The sequence below is a fragment of the Mustelus asterias genome, unplaced genomic scaffold, assembly GCF_964213995.1.
Source record: "Mustelus asterias unplaced genomic scaffold, sMusAst1.hap1.1 HAP1_SCAFFOLD_1023, whole genome shotgun sequence".
Lineage (NCBI taxonomy): Eukaryota > Metazoa > Chordata > Chondrichthyes > Carcharhiniformes > Triakidae > Mustelus > Mustelus asterias.
The window spans coordinates 36,214-58,885 of NW_027590968.1; the positions used below are offsets into that span (position 1 = coordinate 36,214).

General features: G+C 50.6%; 1 long non-coding RNA gene across 1 annotated transcript in view; it reads left to right on the forward strand.

Moving 5' to 3' along the window:
- Positions 1–4,724, forward strand: part of LOC144487758 (uncharacterized) — a 32,170-nt gene extending 27,446 nt beyond the window's left edge. Inside the window, exon 3 of the long non-coding RNA XR_013496458.1 lies at positions 4,325–4,724. This is a non-coding gene — a long non-coding RNA (uncharacterized LOC144487758). The remainder of the gene's footprint in view (positions 1–4,324) is intronic.
- The last annotated feature ends 17,948 nt before the right edge of the window (positions 4,725–22,672 follow it).

Here is a 22,672-nt window from a genome sequence, read left to right on the forward strand (position 1 = left end):
CAACATGTTCGTCAAGCACGACTTTCCCCTCATGAATCCAAGAGAGGAAGTGTTAGGTTTTTTAGGGAACATTAAAACTGACAAAGCCCCAGGGCCTGATGGCATCTATGCTCGACTGCTCAGGGAGACGAGAGATGAAGTAGCTGGGCCTCTGACGGAAATCTTTGTCGCTTCTTTGGACACGGGTGAGGTCCCTGAGGATTGGAGGATAGCGAATGTGGTCCCGTTGTTTAAGAAGGGTAGCAGGGATAACCCAGGAAATTATAGGCCGGTGAGCTTGACGTCCGTGGTAGGGAAGTTGTTGGAGAGGATTCTTAGAGACAGGATGTATGTGCATTTAGAACGGAACAATCTCATTAGTGACAGACAGCATGGTTTTGTAAGAGGGAGGTCGTGCCTTACAAATTTGGTGGAGTGTTTTGCGGAAGTGACAAAAACGGTTGATGAAGGAAGGGCCGTGGATGTCGTCTATATGGATTTCAGTAAGGCATTTGACAAAGTTCCACATGGCAGGTTGGTTAAGAAGGTTAGGGCTCATGGGATACAAGGAGAAGTGGCGAGATGGGTGGAGAACTGGCTTGGCCACAGGAGACAGAGGGTAGTGGTCGAAGGGTCTTTTTCCGGCTGGAGATCTGTGACCAGTGGTGTTCCGCAGGGCTCTGTACTGGGGCCTCTGCTATTTGTGATAAAAATAAATGATTTGGAAGAAGGTGTAACTGGTGTAATCAGCAAGTTTGCGGATGACACGAAGATGGCTGGACTTGCGGACAGCGAAGAGCATTGTCGGGCAATACAGCAGGACTTATCTAGACAGCTATATGAATGGAGTGGGAATGGAGGGATACAAAAGAGTGGTCTAGTTTGGACCAGGGAGCGGCGCGGGCTAATTGTTCCTGGTTTCTCGTTTCAAGGCTTCATTCTATGATCATCTTGCTGGTGCCAGTACAGAGTGAGACTGCGGATAGTTGGGAACCTGTCTCGGGGGCAGGGAATTCATATGGTGTTCGTGGAAGTGGAAATGACTAGGGTTGGGAAGCATTTTCCGATCGGGGCCATTGTGATCTCCTGGACTCGTTTCGATCGCCTCAGGGGGTCGGAGAGGAATTTCCCAGATTTTCTTTCCCCATATTGGCCCTGGGGTTTTTCACTCTGGGTTTTCGCCTCTCCCTGGAGATCACATGGTCTGGAATGGGGGGGTGGGGGTGAGTTAATAGGTTGTAATGAACAAAGCATCGTAGCTGTGAGGGACAGCTCGGTGGATAGGATATTGGTATGTAGATAGGCTGGAAAATTGGGCGGGGATCCTGGATTCAGGATTCAATCCTGGACCGGGGAGCGGCGCGGGCTTGGGGGGCCGAAGGGCCTGTTCCTGTGCTGTATTGTTCTTTGTTCTTTGTTCTTTGATATAGATAGGCTGGAAAATTGGGCGGAGAGGTGGCAGATGGAGTTTAATCCGGATGAATGCAAAGTGATGCATTTTGGAAGAAATAATGTAGGGAGGAGTTATACAATAAATGGCAGAGTCATCAGGAGTATAGAAACACAGAGGGACCTAGGTGTGCAAGTCCACAAATCCTTGAAGGTGGCAACACTGGTGGAGAAGGTGGTGAAGAAGGCATATGGTATGCTTGCCTTTATAGGACGGGGTATAGAGTATAACAGCTGGAGTCTGATGATGGAGCTGTATAGAACGCTGGTTAGCCCACATTTGGAGTACTGCGTGCAGTTCTGGTCGCCGCACTACCAGAAGGACGTGGAGGCGTTAGAGAGAGTGCAGAGAAGGTTTACCAGGATGTTGCCTGGTATGGAGGGTCTTAGCTATGAGGAGAGATTGGGTAAACTGGGGTTGTTCTCCCTGGAAAGACGGAGAATGAGGGGAGATCTAATAGAGGTGTACAAGATTATGAAGGGTATAGAAAGTGTGAACAGTGGGAAGCTTTTTCCCAGGTCGGAGGTGACGATCACGAGGGGTCACGGGCTCAAGGTGAGAGGGGCGAAGTATAACTCAGATATCAGAGGGACGTTTTTTACACAGAGGGTGGTGGGGGCCTGGAATGCGCTGCCAAGTAGGGTGATGGAGGCAGGCACGCTCACATCGTTTAAGACTTACCTGGATAGTCACATGAGCAGTCTGGGAATGGAGGGATACAAACGATTGGTCCAGTTGGACCAAGGAGCGGCATAGGCTTGGAGGGCCGAAGGGCCTGTTTCCTGTGCTGTACTGTTCTTTGTTCTTTATGACTACATTAATGGGGTTGTATTATAGACCACCCAATAGTCAGCGAGAATTGGAGGAGCAAATCTGCAGAGAGATAGCAGACAACTGCAGGAAACATAAAGTTGTGATCGGAGGGGATTTTAATTTTCCACATCTAGATCGGGATTCCCATACTGTTAAAGGTCTAGACGGGTTAGAGATTGTAAAATGTGTTCAGGAAAATTTTCTAAATCAATATATAGAGGTACCAACCAGAGAGGATGCAAAATTAGATTTCCTTTTAGGAAACGAGTTCGGACAAGTGACAGAGGTGTGTGTAGGGGAACACTTTGGTTCCAGTGATCATAACGCCATTAGTTTCAACTTGAGATCCTAAATGAATACTTTGCGTCGGTATTCACAAAGGAGAGGGATGTGTTGACTGGGAGTGTCTCGGAGGGGACTGTTGACCCGTTGGAGAAAATCTCCATTACAAGGGAGGAAGTGTTAGGTTTTTTTAGGGAATATAAAGACTGACAAATCCCCAGGGCCTGATGGAATCTATCCAAGGCTGCTCAGGGGGACGAGAGATGAAATCGCTGGGCCTCTAACGCAAATCATTGTCTCGTCACTGGACACAGGTGAGGTCCCAGAGGATTGGAGGATAGCTAATGTGGTCCTGTTATTTAAGAAAGGTAGGAAGGATAAGCCGGGAAATTATAGGCCGTTGAGCTTGACGTCCGTGGTAGGGAAGTTGTTGGAGAAGATTCTTAGAGATAGGATGTATGCGCATTTAGAAAGGTATAAACTCATTCACGATAGTCAGCATGGTTTTGTGAGAGGGAGGTCATGCCTCACTGACCTGGTGGAGTTTTTTGAAGAAGTGACTAGAATGGTTGACGAGGGAAGGGTCGTGGATGTCGTCTATATGGACTTTAGTAAAGCGTTTGAAAAAGTCTCTCATGGCAGGTTGGTGCAAAAGATTGTATTTCATGGGATAAAGGGGGAGGTGGCTCGATGGGTGGAGAACTGGCTGGGTCACAGAAGACAGAGGGTGGTCGTGGAAGGGTCTTTTTCCGGCTGGAGGCCTGTGATTAGTGGTGTTCCGCAGGGCTCTGTATTGGGACCTCTGCTGTTTGTGATTTATATAAACGATCTGGAAGAAGGTGTAACTGGGGTGGTCAGTAAGTTTGCGGACAACACGAAAATGGCTGGACATGCAGATAGTGAGGAACATTGTCAGAGGCTACAGAAGGATATAGATAGGCTGGAAATTTGGGCAAAGAAGTGGCAGATGGAGTTCAATCCTGATAAATGCGAAGTGATGCATTTTGGTGGAACTAACGTAAGGGGAGCTATATGATAAATGGCAGAACCATAAAGGGTGTAGATACGCAGTAGGACCTGGGTGTGCAAGTCCACAGATCCTTGAAGGTGATGTCACAGGTGGAGAAGGTAGGGAATAAGGCATAGGGCATGCTTGCCTTTATAGGACAGGGCATAGAGTATAAAAGTTGGGGTCTGATATTGCAGATGTATAGAACGTTGGTTCGGCCGCATTTGGAATACTGCATCCAGTTCTGGTCGCCACACTACCAGAAGGACGTGGAGGCTTTGGAGAGAGTACAGAGGAGGTTAACCAGAATGTTGCCTGGTATGGAGGGGCTTAGCTATGAGGAGAGATTGGGTAAACTGGGGTTGATCTCACTGGAAAGATGGAGGATGAGGGGTGAACTGATAGAGGTGTATAAAATTATGAAAGGATTAGATAGGGTGAACGGTGGGAAGCTTTTTCCCAGATCGGTGCTTACGTTCACAAGGGGTCATAGGTTCAAGGTGAGGGGGGGGGGGGGGTGGAGGTTTAACAGGGATATCCGAAGGACGTATTTTACACAGAGGGTGGTGGGGGCCTGGACTGCGCTGCCGGGCAAGGTGATGGAGGCGGACACACTGGGAATGTTTGAGACTTATCTAGACAGACATATGAACGGAGTGGGAATGGAGGGATACAAAATAATGGTCTAGTTTGGACCAGAGAGCGGCGCGGGCTTGGAGGGCCCACGGGCCTGTTCCTGTGCTGTATCGTTCTTTGTTCTTTGTTTTGTTCTTGGTCATGGATGAAGATAGATCTGGTCCTCGGGTTGAGGTTCTAAACCGGAAAAAGGCCAAATTTGAAGAAATGAGAAAGGATCTAAAAAGCGTGGATTGGGACAGGCTCTTCTCTGGCAAGGATGTGATTGGTAATTGGGAGGCCTTCAAAGGAGAAATTGTGAGAGTGCAGAGTTTGTATGTTCCTGTCAGGACTAAAGGCAAAGTGAATAAGAATAAGGAACCTTGGTTCTCAAAGGATATTGGAACTCTGATGAAGAAGAAGAGAGAGATGTATGACATGTATCGGCAACAGGGAGCAAATAAGATGCTTGAGGAGTATAAAAAGTGCAAGAAACTACTTCAGAAAGAAATCAGGAGGGCTAAACGAAGACATGAGGTTGCTTTGGCAGACAAGGTGAAGGATAATCCTAAGAGCTTCTGCAGGTGTATTAAGAGCAAAAGGATAGTAAGGGATAAAATTGGTCCTCTTGAATATCAGAGTGGTCGGCTATGTACGGAACCGAAAGAAATGGGGGAGATATTAAATGGGCGTTTTGCATCCGTATTTACTAAGGAAACTGGCATGGACTCTCTGGAAATAAGGCAAATAAGTAGGGAGGTCCTGGAACCGATACAGATTAAAGGGGAGGAGGTGCTTGCTGTTTCGAGGCAAATCAGAGTTGATAAATCCCCAGGACCGGACAGGGTATTCCCTCGGACCTTGAAGGAGTCTAATGTTGAAATTGCAGGGGCCCTGGAAGATATATTTAAAATGTCGGTATCCACGGGGTGAGTTGTTGGATGATTGGAAGATAGGTCATGTTGTTCCGTTGTTTAAAAAAGGCTCAAAACGTAATGCGGGAAATTATAGGCCGGTAGGTTTGACGTCAGCAGGAGGTAAATTAATGGAAGGAGTACGAAGAGATAGGATCGACAAATAATTGGATAGACAGGGACTTATTAGGGAGAGTCAACATGGCTTTGTGCGTGGTAGGTCATGTTTGACCAATCTATTAGAGTTTTTCGAGGAGGTTACCAGGAAAGTGGATGAAGGGAAGGCAGTGGATGTTGTCTACATGGAATTCAGTAAGGCCTTTGACAAAGTCCCACATGGGAGGTTAGTTAGGAAGTTTCAGTCGCGAGGGAAACATGGAGAGGTCGTAAACTTGCTTAGACACTGGCTCAATGGAAGAAGCCAGAGAGTGGTAGTGGAGGATTGCTTCTCTGAGTGGAGGCCTGTGACTAGTGGTGTGCCACAGGGATCAGTGCTGGGTCCATTGTTGTTTGTCATCTAAATCAATGATCTGGATGATAATGTGGTAAATTGGATCAGCAAATTTGCTGACGATACAAAGATTGGAGGTGTCGTGGACATTGAGGAAGGTTTTCAAAGCTTGCAGAGGGATTTGCTCGCAAAATGGGCTGCAAAATGGCAGATGGAGTTTAATGCAGACAAGTGTGAGGTGTTGCACTTTGGAAGGACAAACCAAGGTAGAACATACAAGGTAAATGGTAGGACACTGAAGAGTGCAGTAGAACAGAGGGATCTGGGAATATAGATACATAATACATAAAAGTGGCGTCACAGGTAGTTAAGGCCGGAAAGAGTGCTTTTGGTACATTGGCCTTTACAAATCAAAGTATTGAGTATACGAGTTGGAATGTTATGGTGAGGTTGTATAAGACATTGGTGAGGCCGAATTTAGAGTATTGTGAGCAGTTTTGGGCACCTAATTACAGGAAGGATATTAATAAGGTTGAAAGAGTGCAGAGAAGGTTTACAAGGATGTTGCCGGGACTTGAGAAACTGAGTTACAGAGAAAGGTTGAATAGGTGAGGACTTTATTCCCTGGAGCAGAGACAAATGAGGGGAGATTTGATGGAGGTGTATAAAATTGTGATGGATATAGATAGAGTGAATGGAAGCAGGCTTTTTCCACTGAGGCTAGGGGAGAAAAAAACTAGAGGATGTGGGTTAAGGGTGAAGGGGGAAAAGTTTGAAGGGAACATCAGGGGGCAGGGGGCTTCTTCACACAGAGAGTGGTGCGAGTGTGGAATGAGCTGTCAGATGAAGTGGTGAATGCGGGCTCACTTTTACCATTTAAGAAAAACTTGGACATGTACATGGATGAGAGGTGTGTGGAGGGATATGGTCCAGGTGCAGGTCAGTGGGACTCGGCAGAACAATGGTTCGGCACAGGCAAGAAGGACCAAAAGGTCTGTTTCTGTGCTGTAATGTTCTATGGTTCTCGGTTCTAACAGACTGGGAATAGATCGGGGCAGGCTTGGAGGGCCGAAGGGCCTTTTCCTGTGCTTAATTGTTCTTTGTTCTGAGCCCACACTGGACACCGCCCCCCCCCCCCCCCAGATCCTGTGTCTCATCCCACCATCTCACTTCAACCCTCTGTTTTGCTGTCAATGTCTGTATTCCCCTTACCCCCGCTCTCGATTTCTTTGTTCTGTAACTCTCCCCAACGCCCTACCATTAACTCAGTAAATCCTGCCCTGATTCGATCAACCAAAATGCATCATCTCGCATTTATCTAAATTAAACTTCATCTGCCATTTGTCAGCCCACTGGCCCAATTGATCAAGATCCCGTTGCAATCGGAGATAACCTTCACTGTCCACTAAGCCACCAATCTTGGTGTCATCTGCAAACTTACTAACCATGCCTCCTAAATTCTCACCCAAATCAATGTAACCCGGGACATGGAGAAATCAGACATTGGTATAGTTAATGCTGGTATTTAGCATCATGCTTCAACGCCGCTACCTTTCCCTGACCTGAAATAGATGCTCTATTCAGAAATTATTTAACACTCGGGTATTCCTGGAGGAACAGACGGACGGTGCACAGTGAAACTTTATGCTGTTGATGGCAGCCTAGAATCAGAAAGATTGAAGGAACTCACAAGATCAATCCTATTTTTGATGTGAGTGGGGTGAGAGAGAGAGTGTTGAGGTGAAGGGGAATTTTGAGGTGAGAGGGTCAGTGTTGAGGTGAGGGTGTTGCTGTGGACGGTGGGAGTTGAGGTGAGAGGCGGTTACTGAGGTGAGAGGGAGTGTGTTGATGTGAGGAGGGAGCTTTCAGATGAGAGGGGAACAACATGGTGTTATATCAATACACACTGATCCAACAAACACTCCCAGGATATTTACTGCAGGGATTAGGTGCGAAGTCAGTCTGTCCCCTCACGCTGCCAGCCAGAGTGCGGAGGGAACGGTGACAGCCCTTAAACACGGAGCAAACATCATCTGCAACATCCCATCAAACACTCCAATGTCAGCGACAGAGGTCCAGTGTCACTCCCACCCCATCTTAACTGTGTGACCAGGCTGTCTCATGGCTGCTAAAGTGAAGGTTCAACTTAGTCAGGCAACCTTCAGGCTCGATATCCGTAAGCTTGCGCCCATCAGACATTTACAAGGATAAGCTGCCTCTACACTCCCATCAAATACCCTCATTGTAGATGCAGCACAGGCCCAGATACACAAACTATCTCCCTCTACACTGTCCAAACACGAATCTCCAGTGCAGGTATAGCAGAGGGTGAGATACACAGTGTGTACAGGTGAGAGGGGGAGAGGGCTCAGGCGAGAGGGGGAGAGGGTTGAGGCGAGAGGGGGAGAGGGTTGAGGCGAGAGGGGGAGAGGGTTGAGGCGAGAGGGTTGAGGCGAGAGGGGGAGAGCGTTGAGGCGAGAGGGGGAGAGGGTTGAGGCGAGAGGGGGAGAGGGTTGAGGCGAGAGGGGGAGAGGGTTGAGGCGAGAGGGGGAGAGGGTTGAGGCGAGAGGGGGAGAGGGTTGAGGCGAGAGGGGGAGAGGGTTGAGGCGAGAGGGGGAGAGGGTTGAGGCGAGAGGGGGAGAGGGTTGAGGCGAGAGGGGGAGAGGGTTGAGGCGAGAGGGGGAGAGGGTTGAGGCGAGAGGGGGAGAGGGTTGAGGCGAGAGGGGGAGAGGGTTGAGGCGAGAGGGGGAGAGGGTTGAGGCGAGAGGGGGAGAGGGTTGAGGCGAGAGGGGGAGAGGGTTGAGGCGAGAGGGGGAGAGGGTTGAGGCGAGAGGGGGAGAGGGTTGAGGCGAGAGGGGGAGAGCGTTGAGGCGAGAGGGGGAGAGCGTTGAGGCGAGAGGGGGAGAGCGTTGAGGCGAGAGGGGGAGAGCGTTGAGGCGAGGGGGGGAGAGCGTTGAGGCGAGGGGGGGAGAGCGTTGAGGCGAGGGGGGGAGAGCGTTGAGGCGAGGGGGGAGAGGGTTGAGGCGAGGGGGGGAGAGGGTTGAGGCGAGGGGGGGAGAGGGTTGAGGCGAGGGGGGGAGAGGGTTGAGGCGAGGGGGGAGAGGGTTGAGGCGAGGGGGGAGAGGGTTGAGGCGAGGGGGGGAGAAGGTTGAGGCGAGGGGGGAGAGGGTTGAGGCGAGGGGGGGAGAGGGTTGAGGCGAGGGGGGAGAGGGTTGAGACGAGGGGGGAGAGGGTTGAGGCGAGGGGGGGAGAGGGTTGAGGCGAGGGGGGGAGAGGGTTGAGACGAGGGGGGAGAGGGTTGAGGCGAGGGGGGGAGAGGGTTGAGGCGAGGGGGGGAGAGGGTTGAGGCGAGGGGGGGAGAGGGTTGAGGCGAGGGGGGGAGATGGTTGAGGCGAGGGGGGGAGAGGGTTGAGGCGAGGGGGGGAGAGGGTTGAGGCGAGGGGGGGAGAGGGTTGAGGCGAGGGGGGAGAGGGTTGAGGCGAGGGGGGAGAGGGTTGAGGCGAGGGGGGAGAGGGTTGAGGCGAGGGGGGAGAGGGTTGAGGCGAGGGGGGGAGAGGGTTGAGGCGAGTTTGGAGAGGGTTGAGGCGAGGGGGGGAGAGGGTTGAGGCGAGGGGGGAGAGGGTTGAGGCGAGGGGGGGAGAGGGTTGAGGCGAGGGGGGAGAGGGTTGAGGCGAGGGGGGAGAGGGTTGAGGCGAGGGGGGGAGAGGGTTGAGGCGAGGGGGGAGAGGGTTGAGGCGAGGGGGGGAGAGGGTTGAGGCGAGGGGGGGAGATGGTTGAGGCGAGGGGGGGAGAGGGTTGAGGCGAGGGGGGGAGAGGGTTGAGGCGAGGGGGGGAGAGGGTTGAGGCGAGGGGGGAGAGGGTTGAGGCGAGGGGGGAGAGGGTTGAGGCGAGGGGGGAGAGGGTTGAGGCGAGGGGGGAGAGGGTTGAGGCGAGGGGGGAGAGGGTTGAGGCGAGTTTGGAGAGGGTTGAGGCGAGGGGGGGAGAGGGTTGAGGCGAGGGGGGAGAGGGTTGAGGCGAGGGGGGGAGAGGGTTGAGGCGAGGGGGGAGAGGGTTGAGGCGAGGGGGGAGAGGGTTGAGGCGAGGGGGGAGAGGGTTGAGGCGAGGGGGGGAGAGGGTTGAGGCGAGGGGGGAGAGGGTTGAGGCGAGGGGGGGAGAGGGTTGAGGCGAGGGGGGAGAGGGTTGAGGCGAGGGGGGAGAGGGTTGAGGCGAGGGGGGAGAGGGTTGAGGCGAGGGGGGGAGAGGGTTGAGGCGAGGGGGGAGAGGGTTGAGGCGAGGGGGGAGAGCGTCGAGGCGAGGGGGGGAGAGGGTCGAGGCGAGAGGGGGGGAGAGGGTCGAGGCGAGGGGGGGAGAGGGTTGAGGCGAGGGGGGGAGAGCGTCGATGCGAGGGGGGGGGAGACCGTCGAGGCGAGGGGGGAGAGCGTCGAGGCGAGGGGGGGAGCGTCGAGGTGACAGTGGGAGTGTGGAGGTGAGAGGGGAATTTTGTGGTGGCGGTGAGGTTCTGTCACACACTGGTTGACGCTGCTGCCTCATGGCGCCAAAGACCCGGGTTTGATTCCAGCCTCGGCTCACTCTCTGTGTGGAGTGTGCACGTTCTCCCCTGTCTGTGTGGGAATCTATCCCAGATTTTGGTAAAGAAAAGTTCAATACAGATACATCTCCTCTTGATACTGCCCTCTGAAACCCTCCCAGAACAGTTACACATGGGATTGCAGACAGAGCAAAGCTCACTCTGCAGTGTCCCATTGAATAGTTCACTGCAAAGGGTGTTTAGTCTGTGTCGAACCCCATTCTGAACCATGTTTCTGTATTTGCCATTGGGTTACTGTAAATTGTGCTTCCATTGAACATTTCCAAGGATAGGGACAGCACTGGGTAAAGTATACGGTCTTGCTGCACTGCCAATTCAAACAGGCTGATAAAAGGGACGTGTATCTTCTGTATCAAACACGTTTCCATCACTGTCCATGAAGTAATCCCAAAACAGCCCCACTGATATTGATATTTTCCATTTGTGCTTTTATAATAACGGTCTTCTGTTAATTTGTTGTTATAGTTTGTGAATTACTCCTTCAGATCTTTCCGAAATACAGTTCAGACATTTGGGAATTCGAATGAATTAATTGCAAACATTTTCTGTTGTATAGAACATAGGAAAGCTACAGCACAAACAGGCCCTTCGGCCCACAAGTTGCGCCGGTCATGTCCCTACCCACCTAGGCTTATATATAGGCTTACCTAGAACCCTCAATCCTATTAAGTCCCATGTACTCATCCAGGAGTCTCTTAAAATACCCCATCGAGTTTGCCTCCACCACCACTGACGGCAGCCGATTCCACTCACCCACCACCCTCTGAGTGCAAAACTTACCCCTCACATCTCCTCTGTACCTATTCCCCAGCACCTTTAACCTGTGTCCTCTCGTAGCAGCCATTTCAGCCCTGGGAAAAAGCCTCTGTGAGTCCACCTGATCTATACCACTCAACATCTTATATCCCTCTATCAGGTCACCTCTCATCCTTCTTCTCTCCAAGGAGAAAAGACCGAACTCTCTCAACATATCCTCATAAGGCATGCCAACCAATCCAGGCAACATCCTTGTAAATCTTCTCTGCACCCTTTCAATAATTTCCACGTCCCTCCTGTAATGAGGCGACGAGAACTGAGCACAGTACTCCAAGTGGGGTCTGACGAGGGTCTTATATAGCTGCATCATTATCCCCGGACTCCTAAACTCAATCCCTCGATTGATGAAGGCCAGGTGAAAACTGCCCCAGTTAAGTAAATCAGATTGATCAACTGGTTGCAATCAATGCCAAATGGGGAATAATTGTCCCGTGTAGAAGTGAGAACCCGTTCCATATTGTGATTGTTTGCAGTATTGGGACAGTGAGATGACCCGATCCAACACAAGAACACTTTGCAATATCTCCCAGTAACAGTGAGTCTGTGTGTCAGCGTTAACCAAGCGGGGTGACATTCCCGGTGGTGCTGACATCTCACGCAGAGTGAAAACCAGAATTCAATTGGTGGGGATTGCCTTGTTAAATTCAGCTGGGGATTTATTGAGGGAATTTGTGAAAATGCATGTGGAGATCTTATACAATCTAATTGAAAAACATTTCGAAATCCGTTTCTCGAACTGACTGTACAGAACAGAAGAGGTACATTTATAGAGATCTCAAGGTGAATAACATTAGTTGCAGTCACTGAACACCAGCAGTAACTTTTTAATGCATATCATTTTATACATGTTTCACATGCAGTGAATATATTTATTTTAATTCCGGTCTCTGAGCAGTCAGATATTGATACAGATAATTCTGATATTTAGCACCATGCTCCCACACTGCCACCTCTGCTTGACCTGAAATAGATGCTCTGTTCCGCAATTATTTAATCCAAGTGTATTCGTGGAGGAACAAACTTACATTCTGCATTCAAACTTTATGTTGTTGAGATCAGCCCAGGATTAGAATGATTGAAGGAGCGGAAGGTTTTTGAGACAGTTTGTGTGACGCTGCTGCTGTGTTGCCTTTATTCGTTTTGTAACGTGGGGGTCGCAGGGAATCAGGAGCGACAATAAGAGTGAGGTCAGTGATGTATCTGTTTGTCAGTTGGTAATAAGAATGAAGTCGGTGATACACCTGGAAGGTAAAGGCAGTAGGGATGAGGTTAGCCATGCACCTGGATGTGTATTGACAATCAGAGCAATTCAGTAATGTATCTGTGCAGGTTGTGAAAGGAGAGTGCGGTCACTGCTGTTCCTAAATACCTGGTTCCAATAAGAATCAGGTTATTTCTGCATCTGCAGGGATAGGTGTAGCATCGGGGAAACACAAGATAAAACTCCAACTGCAATTTCCCCAGCAAACACACCCAGGGCAGGGACAGCGGGCGGATGTTTGAGTTGTGTGGAGTGGGGGGCTGTGTGTGGAGTGAAAGTTTATTTTGGAAGTGAGGGGGAGAGTGATGAGTTGAGAGGCGGTGTATTGAGATGAGGGGGAGTTTGTTGAGGTGAGGGGGAAAGTTAAAATGAGATGGCGGGAGCTGAGGCGAGACAGAGTGCTGAGATGAGAAGAGAGAGCTGATATGAGAGAGGGAGAATGTTGATGTGAGACAGAGTGTAGGATTTGGCCCCGCGCTCTCCCCAAATTCGGATAATCCCACCAGAGGTAATTGGATCTTGACACGGTCTGTGCCCATCTGCTCCGACTCCCATGCGGTGTGGGACGGGAAATTCATATCTTGGGGATCTTGAGGTGAGCAGCGTCGAGATGAGATGGGTAGTGTTGTGGTGCGTGGGGTAATGTAGAGGTGAGTGGGAGGATTGATGTGAGGAGGGAACATGTTAAGGTGAGAGGGGGAGAGTTCTGTTGATTGGGAGAGTGTTGAATTGAGAGCACGTGTTCTGGTGAGAGGAATTGATGTTAACCCTCTATGGGACAATGTAAATGTGAGAGGGAGAACTTAGAAGCGAGACGGATCGTGTTGAGGAGAAAGGGTGTAATGTCTGTGTGATGGAGATTGTGTAGAGATGGGAAGGGGAGTATTGAGGTGAGCGGGAGTGTGTTGAGGTGAGGGAGTGTGTTGACGTGACAGGATAGTGTTGGTGTGAGAGAGAGAGTGTTGGGGTAATGGGGAGTGCTGAGTTGAGAGTGAGAGTGTTAATATTGTCATGTGAGTGGACCTTTAAGCAATTTTGTTTAAATCATGCAGCTTACATGGAGGTGGAGCTAAGATGTGGCAGTCAGGTGGTGGTTTTCTTTTGGTCTTTTAGTTTTGTTTTGGGAAGCAGTTTAGCAGCAAGCTCAGAAGCAATCTCTCTCCCTCTCCCTGTCCTTCTCTTTTGAAAAGGCTGTGTTTTGTGGAACAGACTCGACTGCAACTTCTGCTGAGTTTCTCAAGGGATTTTGAGCATTCAGCCCAGGAGGCTGGACACGTGTAATAATTCGGCATTAACCTCTGTTGTATTGTGGTGATTTGGAGGGTTTTGTGGATTGGATGTTGGCTTTGGTTGGAACACACCAGAGATATTTCCTTCAGAGTTGTACATTATTGTGGTTGTTGTGTTTCTTGTTTGTAATTGTTAAATGTTCTTGCTAATTGTCTTACTATACATGTCAACAATATTCTCAATTAAACTTTGTATTGAATAAGAGTTCTTCCTGGGTCAGGTCACTCCCACCTGAAGTGAAACCTCCCATGCTCCTTCTAGCCAGATTCAAGGTAAAGAGTTACAGGTCACTCGAGCTTCATGGAACAACTGGGAGTATCCAACCTGACTGAGAACAACTGGGGGCTCCGGGATTGAAACCTGTATTTCTTGATTGATTTGGGATTTTTGAACTCAAAGACAGTGAGCGGTGAGCAGATTTGTGTTTCCTTTTCAGGTGTTGTATTCCAGTTTAAATAGGGAGTGTGGTTTGGATTAATGTCTCTTTCAGAGGCTCAGAAGTTTCTGCGGGTGGAGGAAGTCACGCAAGTTACCTGACAGATAGTGACTAAAGCAAAGCTTTTGGAATTGGAAACACATTCCAGTTGACATTGCCTGACAGAGTACAGAAAGGAGAGATCATTGTGGCAATAGCACAACATTTGGAATTGTCAGAAGCTCAGTCAGAATCGTTGGAAATTCAGTTACAAATGAAAGTGACTCAATATAAAAAATAATTAAAACTATTTGAATTACAGGGAAAAGAAAAGGAAAGGGAGGAACAGCAAGCAAAATAATTGAATCAATCTGAATTACAGGCAAAAGGGAAAAAGGAGGCAAGGGAAAAATAGAGAGACTTTGAATATTGGAAACTGGCCTTCAAATGTAAACATCGTGTCTGATTGGCGGAGGTAAAGGGTAAAGTACAGTCTGAGGGTAGGGATGAGGATAGTGAGAGAATGAGGGGCAGAAAATACATCAGGAGATAGAAAAGGCAATGTTACAATCATCATGGGGGACTTCAATATGTAGGTTTCTAAGATTCTAAGGTGGACTGGGAAAATCAGATAGGTCGTGGATCCCAAGAAAAGGAATTTGTGGAATGTCTAAGAGAGGGTTTTTGGAGCAGCTTGTGACAGAGCCTACTACGGAACAGGCAATTCTGGATTTGGCGATGTGTAATGAGGCAGACTTGATTAGGGAACTTAAGGTGAAGGAACCCTTAGGGAGCAGTGACCACAATATGATAGAATTTACCCTGCAGTTTGAGAGGAAGAACCTGGAATCAGATGTAAAGGTATTTGAATTAAATAAAGATAACTACAAGGACATGAAGGTGGAGCTGGCCAGAGTTGATTGTAAAGGGAGCCGAGCAGGGGAGAAAGTGGAACAGCAATGACAGGAGTTCTTGAGAGTTATTTGCGAGGCACAACAGAAATTCATCCCAAGGAGGAGGAAACATGCCACAGGGAGGACGAGGAATCCATGGCTGACGGGGAAGCCAAGGGCAGCAAAAACACAAAAGGGAAAGCATCCTTAGTGGCAAGGATTAGTGGGAAGGCAGAAGATTGAGAAGCTTTTGAAAGCAAGCAGAGGACAACTTAAAAAAGCAATAAGAGGGGAGAAGATGAAATATGAGTGTAAGCAAGCTTGTATTATAAAAGAGGAGAGGAGAAGGTTTTCCAATATAAGTTAAGAGAGAGGCAAAAATAGCCATTGGATCACTAAAAAATGAGGCTGGAGAAGGAATAATAGGAAACAAAGAAATGGCAGAGGAACTGAATAGTTTGCATCAGTCTTCACGGTGGAAGACACCAGTGGGATGCCAGAGCTCCAGGAGAGTCGGGGGACACAGGTGGGTGTAGTGGCCATCACTCAGGAGAAGGTTCTGGGGAAACTGAAAGGTCTGTGGGTGGTAAATCACCTGGACCGGATGGAGTACACCCCAGGTTTCTAAAAGACATAGCTGAGGAAATTGTGGTGGCATTGGTGGTGATCTTTCTTTGATAAGGCGCAGCATAGGAGACTGTTATATAAGTTAAGTGCCAATGGTGTTGAGGGTAAGATCCTGGCATGGAGAGAGGATTGGCTGACTGGCAGAAGGCAGAGAGTGGGGATGAAGGGATCTTCTCTCAGGATGGCAGCCGGTGACAAGTGGTGTGCCTCGGGGGTCGGTCCTGGGACCACAACCTTTCACAATACACATTAATAATTTGGAAAAACGAAATGAAGGCGCTGTTGCTAAGTTTGGTGATGATACAATTATATGCAGAGGGACAGGGAGTATTGCGGAAGTGGGAGGGGGGAGGGGGAGGAGGAGGGCTGCAGAAGGACTTGGACAGGTTAGGACAGTGGATAAAGAGGGGGCAGATGGAATACAAGGAGGAAAAGTGTGAGGTTATGCACTTTGGAAGGAGGAATGGAGGCAGAGACTATTTTCGAAATGGGGAAATGCTTAGAAAATCAGATGCACAAAGGAATTTGGGAGGCCTTGTTCAAGATTCTCTAAAGGTTAACCTGCAGGTTCAATCGGCAGTTAGGAAGGCAAGTGGAATACTGGCAATCATGTCGAGAGGCCCCGCACCAGGTTCAGACCCACCCAGGTTCAGACAGAGACGCTGTTCAGATTCACACAAGGTTCGGACTCGGATCATGTTCAGATTCACACCGTGTACAGACTCACCTCAGCTTCACAATCATAGAAACATTGAAATATAGGAACAGCAGGAGCAGGCCATTCGGCCCTTCGACCCAGCTCCGACATTCAGTTTGATCAGGGATCATCATCAACTTCAATATCCTGACCATCCCTTGCTCCCATATCCCGTGATCACTTTAGCCCCAAGAGCGATACATAATTTCTTCCTGAAATCACGAAAGGTTTTGGCCTCAGCTACATTCTGTGGTAGCGAAGTCCATAGGTCATCAGAGTGGAGAAATTTCTCCTCACCTCTGTTCTAAAAGGTTGATGCTTATCCTCAAACCATGAACACTCGTCCTCAACTCCCTGAGCATCAGGAACATTCTTTCTGAATCTACCCTGTCTAAACATGGTCCAATATTATATGTTTCACTCGAATGAACTCCAATGAATAAAGCCCTAACCGACTTAGTCTCTCTTCATATCACAGACTTGCCATCCCAGGAATCAGCCTGGTAAACATTCGCTGTACTCCCTCTATAGCGAGGATATCCTTCCTCAGATAAGGACACCAAAACTGCACACAATACTCGAAATGTGGCCTCAGCAATGCCCTGTACAACTGCAATGACACATCTCTCTTCCTGTACTCCAATCTTATCCCTATGAAGGGCAGCATTACAGTTGTCTTCTTTACTGCCTGTTGTACATGCGCGCTGACTTTCACTTACTGATGCATACGGACACCAAGGCCTCGCTGAGTATCCACCTCTCTCAATTTACACCCATTCAAATAATAATCTGTCTTCCTATTATTGCTGCTAAATTGGATAACTTCACATTGATCCACATTTTACTGCAACTGCTTTGCACATCCCCACACATTGAGCCTGTTCAAATCACACTGAAGCATGTCTGCATGTTTCTCATAGCTCACCCTCACACACCTTTTATCATCTGCAAATTTGGAGATGATACATCTAGTTCCATTTTCAAAATAATTAATATATAATGTGAGCAGTTGGGGTCCGTGCACAGATTCCTGCAGAACCCCACTAGACACTGACTGCTAATCAGAAAAAGGCCCATTTATTGCCAACTCTTTGCTTTCTATCAGTGAACCAGCTTTCTATCCGTCTCAAAACATTGCCTGTAATCCCATGTGCTTTCACTTTACATGGCAGTCTGCGATGTGAGACCTTGTCGAAAGCCTTCTGAAAGTCTCAATAAACACATCTGCTCACGTCACTTTCTGAACAGTAATGTCTGGGGGACACCTACCCGCCCTGGACCTGGCCGTAAGGGACCGGGCAGTAAGGGACACAAGACACAGCAATACCTCTCCACCCACTTCCCTAAACTCCCACACTTACCCCAGCTCTCAGTGCTTCACTCTCTGCAGCTTGCACTCTGTGGAGCTCCCTGAGTGGGCACATTTCACAGGCCTCAGTTTGGTAGTTTATATTTGCCCGTGTCCAACACATGAACCTGATTGAAGTCACTGCCCCCCCTCCCCCTCTAGGTCTGAGTAACCGCCGAGGGCTGACCACCTTGGAAGCATTTTTTGGAGTTTCAATGCTGGGTCCGGTTCCTGCTGCTCAGCCTCGGAAGTGAGTGGGGTTCAGCAGACCGGAGCTCGCCTCTTCCACCATGAGCGTGTGGCCCGAGTTCCCTTAATCGGGTGACAATGTGGTCGAGAGGCTAAACCCACTGTGTCCATTTCAGACTCCGAGGTTCCCACTGGCGGAGATGGGGAACAGGAGCCGGAGTGCCTGGAATTCTTTCCAAAGTTCCCGGTCTGCTGGGAATTGCTTTTTCCTGCACGGCTTGGGGCTGCATGGCTTGTAGATGATTGAAGCATTCCCATAGGATGGTATCTCCCAAGCGGACTTGATAGGAAACTGGCCCTGTTCCAGACTCGACCGTGCCTCATAACCACGTGGATCCATTGCCATGATTCTTTACCAATAACCTATCTCCTGCCTTTAGGTGCCTCTCCCGGCTGGTGGGAACGGCACTGGGTGTTAGCTCCCGCCCTCAGAAGGTCAGACTTAACATTGGGCGGAGTGAACTTCCCATCAACAACTCTGCTGGGGCTATTCCAGTTGTTGAAGAGGGGAGGTCGGGGGGAGGGTTGGAGGGTGTCATTCTGTAATTGAAGATGAAATCTGGATGGTTTGGTGTCCAAAGAGACTGAGGGATGGTATTTTGAACCTGCTTTTACTGTTTGGGCCGCTCTTTCTGCCAGGCCGTTGGATGATGGGTAATATGACACTGCCCTAACGTGTCAGATTCTGTCCAACTTCATCGAATGCACAAATTCCTGGCTGATGAGGAGTGGTCCATTTTCAGAAACAAACACCTGCGGGATCCCTGGTGTCATGAAAGAGGTGTGAAGTTTCTCCACTCTTGTCCTTGTGTTTGAGTAACTCACCCTGTGTACGGCCATCCATTTTGAATCAGCATCTACCATTATCAGGAACATAGACCCCATGAACGGACCGGCACTCTCCGTGTGCAGCCACGTCTACGGATGTCCTGGCCATTCCCACGTGTGAAGAGTAGTAATTGGTGGTACTTCTGCCCTTGTTGATATTGCCAACACTGACCCATGGGCAAATATCCGTCCCCATACCTGGCCACCAGACAGGGCAACTTGGAGGATCTTCAGTTTGCCACTCCTGGGTGGCCATGGTAAAGTTCACCATGGGATGGTGACCCTGGGTTTCCCCCCCCCCCCTGGGTTTTGCCCCCCCCTGGGTTTCCCCCCCCCCCCCTGGGTTTTCCCCCCCCCTGGGTTTTCCCCCCCCCCCCTGGGTTTAGCCCCCCCCCTGGGTTTTGCCCCCCCCCTGGGTTTTCCCCCCCCCCCTGGGTTTTGCCCCCCCCCTGGGTTTTGCCCCCCCCCTGGGTTTTGCCCCCCCCCTGGGTTTTGCCCCCCCCCTGGGTTTTGCCCCCTCCCTGGGTTTTCCCCCCCCCCCGGGTTTCCCCCCCCCCTGGGTTTCCCCCCCCCCCCCTGGGTTTCCCCCCCCCCTGGGTTTCCCCCCCCCCGCCTGGGTTTCCCCCCCCCCGCCTGGGTTTCCCCCCCCCGCCTGGGTTTCCCCCCCCCGCCTGGGTTTCCCCCCCCCGCCTGGGTTTCCCCCCCCCGCCTGGGTTTCCCCCCCCCGCCTGGGTTTCCCCCCCCCCCCTGGGTTTTCCCCCCCCCCTGGGTTTTGCCCCCCCCCCTGGGTTTTGCCCCCCCCCCTGGGTTTTGCCCCCCCCCCCTGGGTTTTGCCACCCCCCCTGGGTTTTGCCACCCCCCCCTGGGTTTTGCCACCCCCCCCTGGGTTTCCCCCCCCCCCCCTGGGTTTGCCCCCCCCCCTGGGTTTGCCCCCCCCCCTGGGTTTTCCCCCCCCCCGAATTGCCCGCCCCCGAATTGCCCGCCCCCGAATTGCCCGCCCCCGAATTGCCCGCCCCCGAATTGCCCGCCCCCGATTGCCCGCCCCCGATTGCCCGCCCCCGAATTGCCCCGCCCCCGAATTGCCCCGCCCCCGAATTGCCCCGCCCCCGAATCCCACTCTAATCACCCCCCCACTCACTCTCTCTCAGGAACTCACCGCCAAAGCCCTCTGAGCCACTCCCAATCCTTCTCAACCCGCTGCCCTCAATCTCCACTAATTCCCCCCCAAAACTCCCCTTTCCCCCACCTGATTCCCTGTCCCTCTGCCCGATCTGCTTCAATCCGACTCTGTAAGCACCCCCTCCCCCCGCTCAATCTCTCTGACACCCACTGCCAATCTGACTCTCAGCCCCCTGAATCCTCCAAGTTCCTGCCCCAAATCCTCAGCCCCCCCCCAAAGGCTCCCTTTGCCCCCCCTGCCAAAATCAAGCCACCCAATCCTTCCTCAGTCCTCCCCACCCCTGAATCCCTCTGAGTCACCCCCCCCACTCCGAATCGCTCGACACCCCCCCCAATTCTAACCCTGATGCAAGGCCCCACCCTAAATCCCTCTCTGAATTTCCCCCCTCCCAAATCCCTATAAATCCACCCCGCCCTCAATCCCTTTCCCTCCACCCCGACTCGCCCCCCCGCCATCTCCCTCTGACTCCCTACCCCATCCAGACCCTCCCCAGATTCTAAGCCCCTGAGATTCCTCTGGAATCCCCCCTGAATGTCTCCCGAGATCGCACCCACCCTCGCCACATTCCTCTGCCCCCGAATCCTGCTCCCTCTCCAATCCCACCCCTTCAATCTGTCTGAGCACCAAACCATGTCTTTTAATCCCCGTAAACCCCCCAATCCCTCCTGTATCCCTCAGAACCCCAGAAATTCCCCTCTGAGCCCCCTCTTCCCAAATCCCCCTCAATTCCCCCCGATTCCCTCCCTCTCAGCCCCGCTAAATCCCAAAGTCCCCATGAGACCCTTAAATCCCCCTGAATCCCTCTAATTCCCGACCACAATCCCTGAGTCTACCCCTACATCCCTCTCCACTCTCCCCCTTTAATCCCCCTCAATCCCCCCCCCACTCCAGCCAAATCTGTCGTCCCTCCTCACAATCCCTCTAAATCTCCCGATCCTTCCCTCTGAGCCCCGTATCCCTCTAAGTTCCCCTCTTTCCCCCCCCGCCCCTCTCAACCTGGCAAATTCCCACTCCCTCCCTGTGAACAGCCTCTGGACTGACAGATCCCCCCCTTTCTAATTAGTACCCCCCCCCCCCCCCCTCCGCGTGTCCATCCCCGTCCACCACCCCCCTGTAAACAGCTCCTGGTGGAGTTGGATGTGGAAACTCTGCCCATTTTAAACATTAACGTTCAAATGACTAATTCCCTTGACACTGAGCAGCCTGTGTTATAACATCCCCCACCCCCATCCTGTACAACAGACCCCCTGTCTGATTCCCCCTCCCCCCTCCTCCATTGCCCCCTTTCTCTGATAACCCCTGGTCAGCCCTTTCAGCAGTGCTGAATCCCTCTGAATTGCCCCCGATTCCCTCCCTCTGCGTTCCTGGGCCCTTGCTGCTTGTGAACAGCAAACCCGTGATCTGGCCCGTCCCCCACGAGAGAGCAGAGAGAGAGAGAGATATAAGAGACAGAGAAGTAGAGATATGGAGATAGAGAGAATGCTGCTGTAATTCAGACAGAATGATTCACAGAGAGGGGGAAGCAGAGATCAGAGAGATGGAGATGGGGAGGATGCGACTGTAATTCAGACTGATTCACAGAGAAGGAAGCAGAGATCAGAGAGAGGGGGAAGCAGATAGAGAGAGGGAAGCGATAGAGAGAGAGATAAGAGACAAATAAAAGCAGAGTTAATGTTAAAATTTTATTTGTTAATCACAAGTAGGCTTACATTAACACTGCAATGAAGTTATTGTGAAAAGATATAGAGATGGGGAGTGAGAGAGAATGCTGCTGTACTTCAGACAGAATGAGTCACAGAGAGGGAGCAGAGATAGACAGAGGGGGGAGCAGAGATAGAGAGAGAGAGACGGAGAGGAGGCTGCTGTGATTGAGATAAAATGATCCACAGAGAGAGGGAGAGGCTGAGATACAAAGTGAGATGTCGAGATAAATAGAAAGTGGGGCTTTGGCAAGACAGAGTGACAAAGTTTCAGAGAGAGAGTGAAAGATAGAGAGAAGGAGAGAAAAAGGGAAAGATGCTGCCATTGTGAGAGGCTGAGGTATAAAGGATGGGGAGAGACCGGGATTGGAAAGATGTGGAGAAACAGTTCTGAGGATGGGGGAGTTGCACAGACAGAGCTTCAGGGAGAGGGATTGAAATCTGTGGGATTACATTGGAGCAGGGATCACTGGGAATGCCCCCTCCCCCTGACACACAGACCACTAACCCTCCGTGTAAAAGCCCCACCAGTCTATCTGTGAATAAAAATGAACGACAAAGACACGGGGACTTTTATTAATATTTTTCTCTCTGGTTATAGCTCTTGTCCGAGGATTCCTCACGGCAAAACTATTCGCTCTCTGCATCGCCAAAGTTTCCAAAGGAATTCTCCTTGGAAGAGAGAAAGAGAAAATAAAGTGAAATTTGATTAAACACAAAACAAAAGCTGATTATAAACAATAAAAGGCACAGCAAGATCCCAGGACTTGCTGAAATTCACAATCTCACTGGGGGGGGTGGGGGAAACATTCATTTTCACCTCCTCATTATTAAACCCTGACAAAATGGGAACAAGTTTCAAATGCAATGAACTTCCAACTGCCTCCTGACTGTCCCGATATTGAATTTATTAAACACATCAAAGCATTCTGGGGGCTTTACTCCAGAGACAGGCCAGTGAATAAACACAGGAGGCCCCAATGAAGTTCCCACTTCTGTCAGTCACCTCTCCCCCCCCCCCCCCCCTCTGTTTCTCCCTCTCCGTCTCTTACACACTTCCCCCAGATCTATATCTGTCCAATACCCCGTCTCTGGATAACCTGTCCTGATCTCTGCTCTGTTTCTCTCTCTCGAGGTGAAGCAGGATTGAAATGCTCTCTCTAAGTTTCTGTCTGACCGTTTAAAATAAAACTCACAATCAAAAGGGAAATGAGAGGGGGGCGGGGGGGCAGGAAAATCCACAATCCCACCCTGAAGCGGCTGCTTC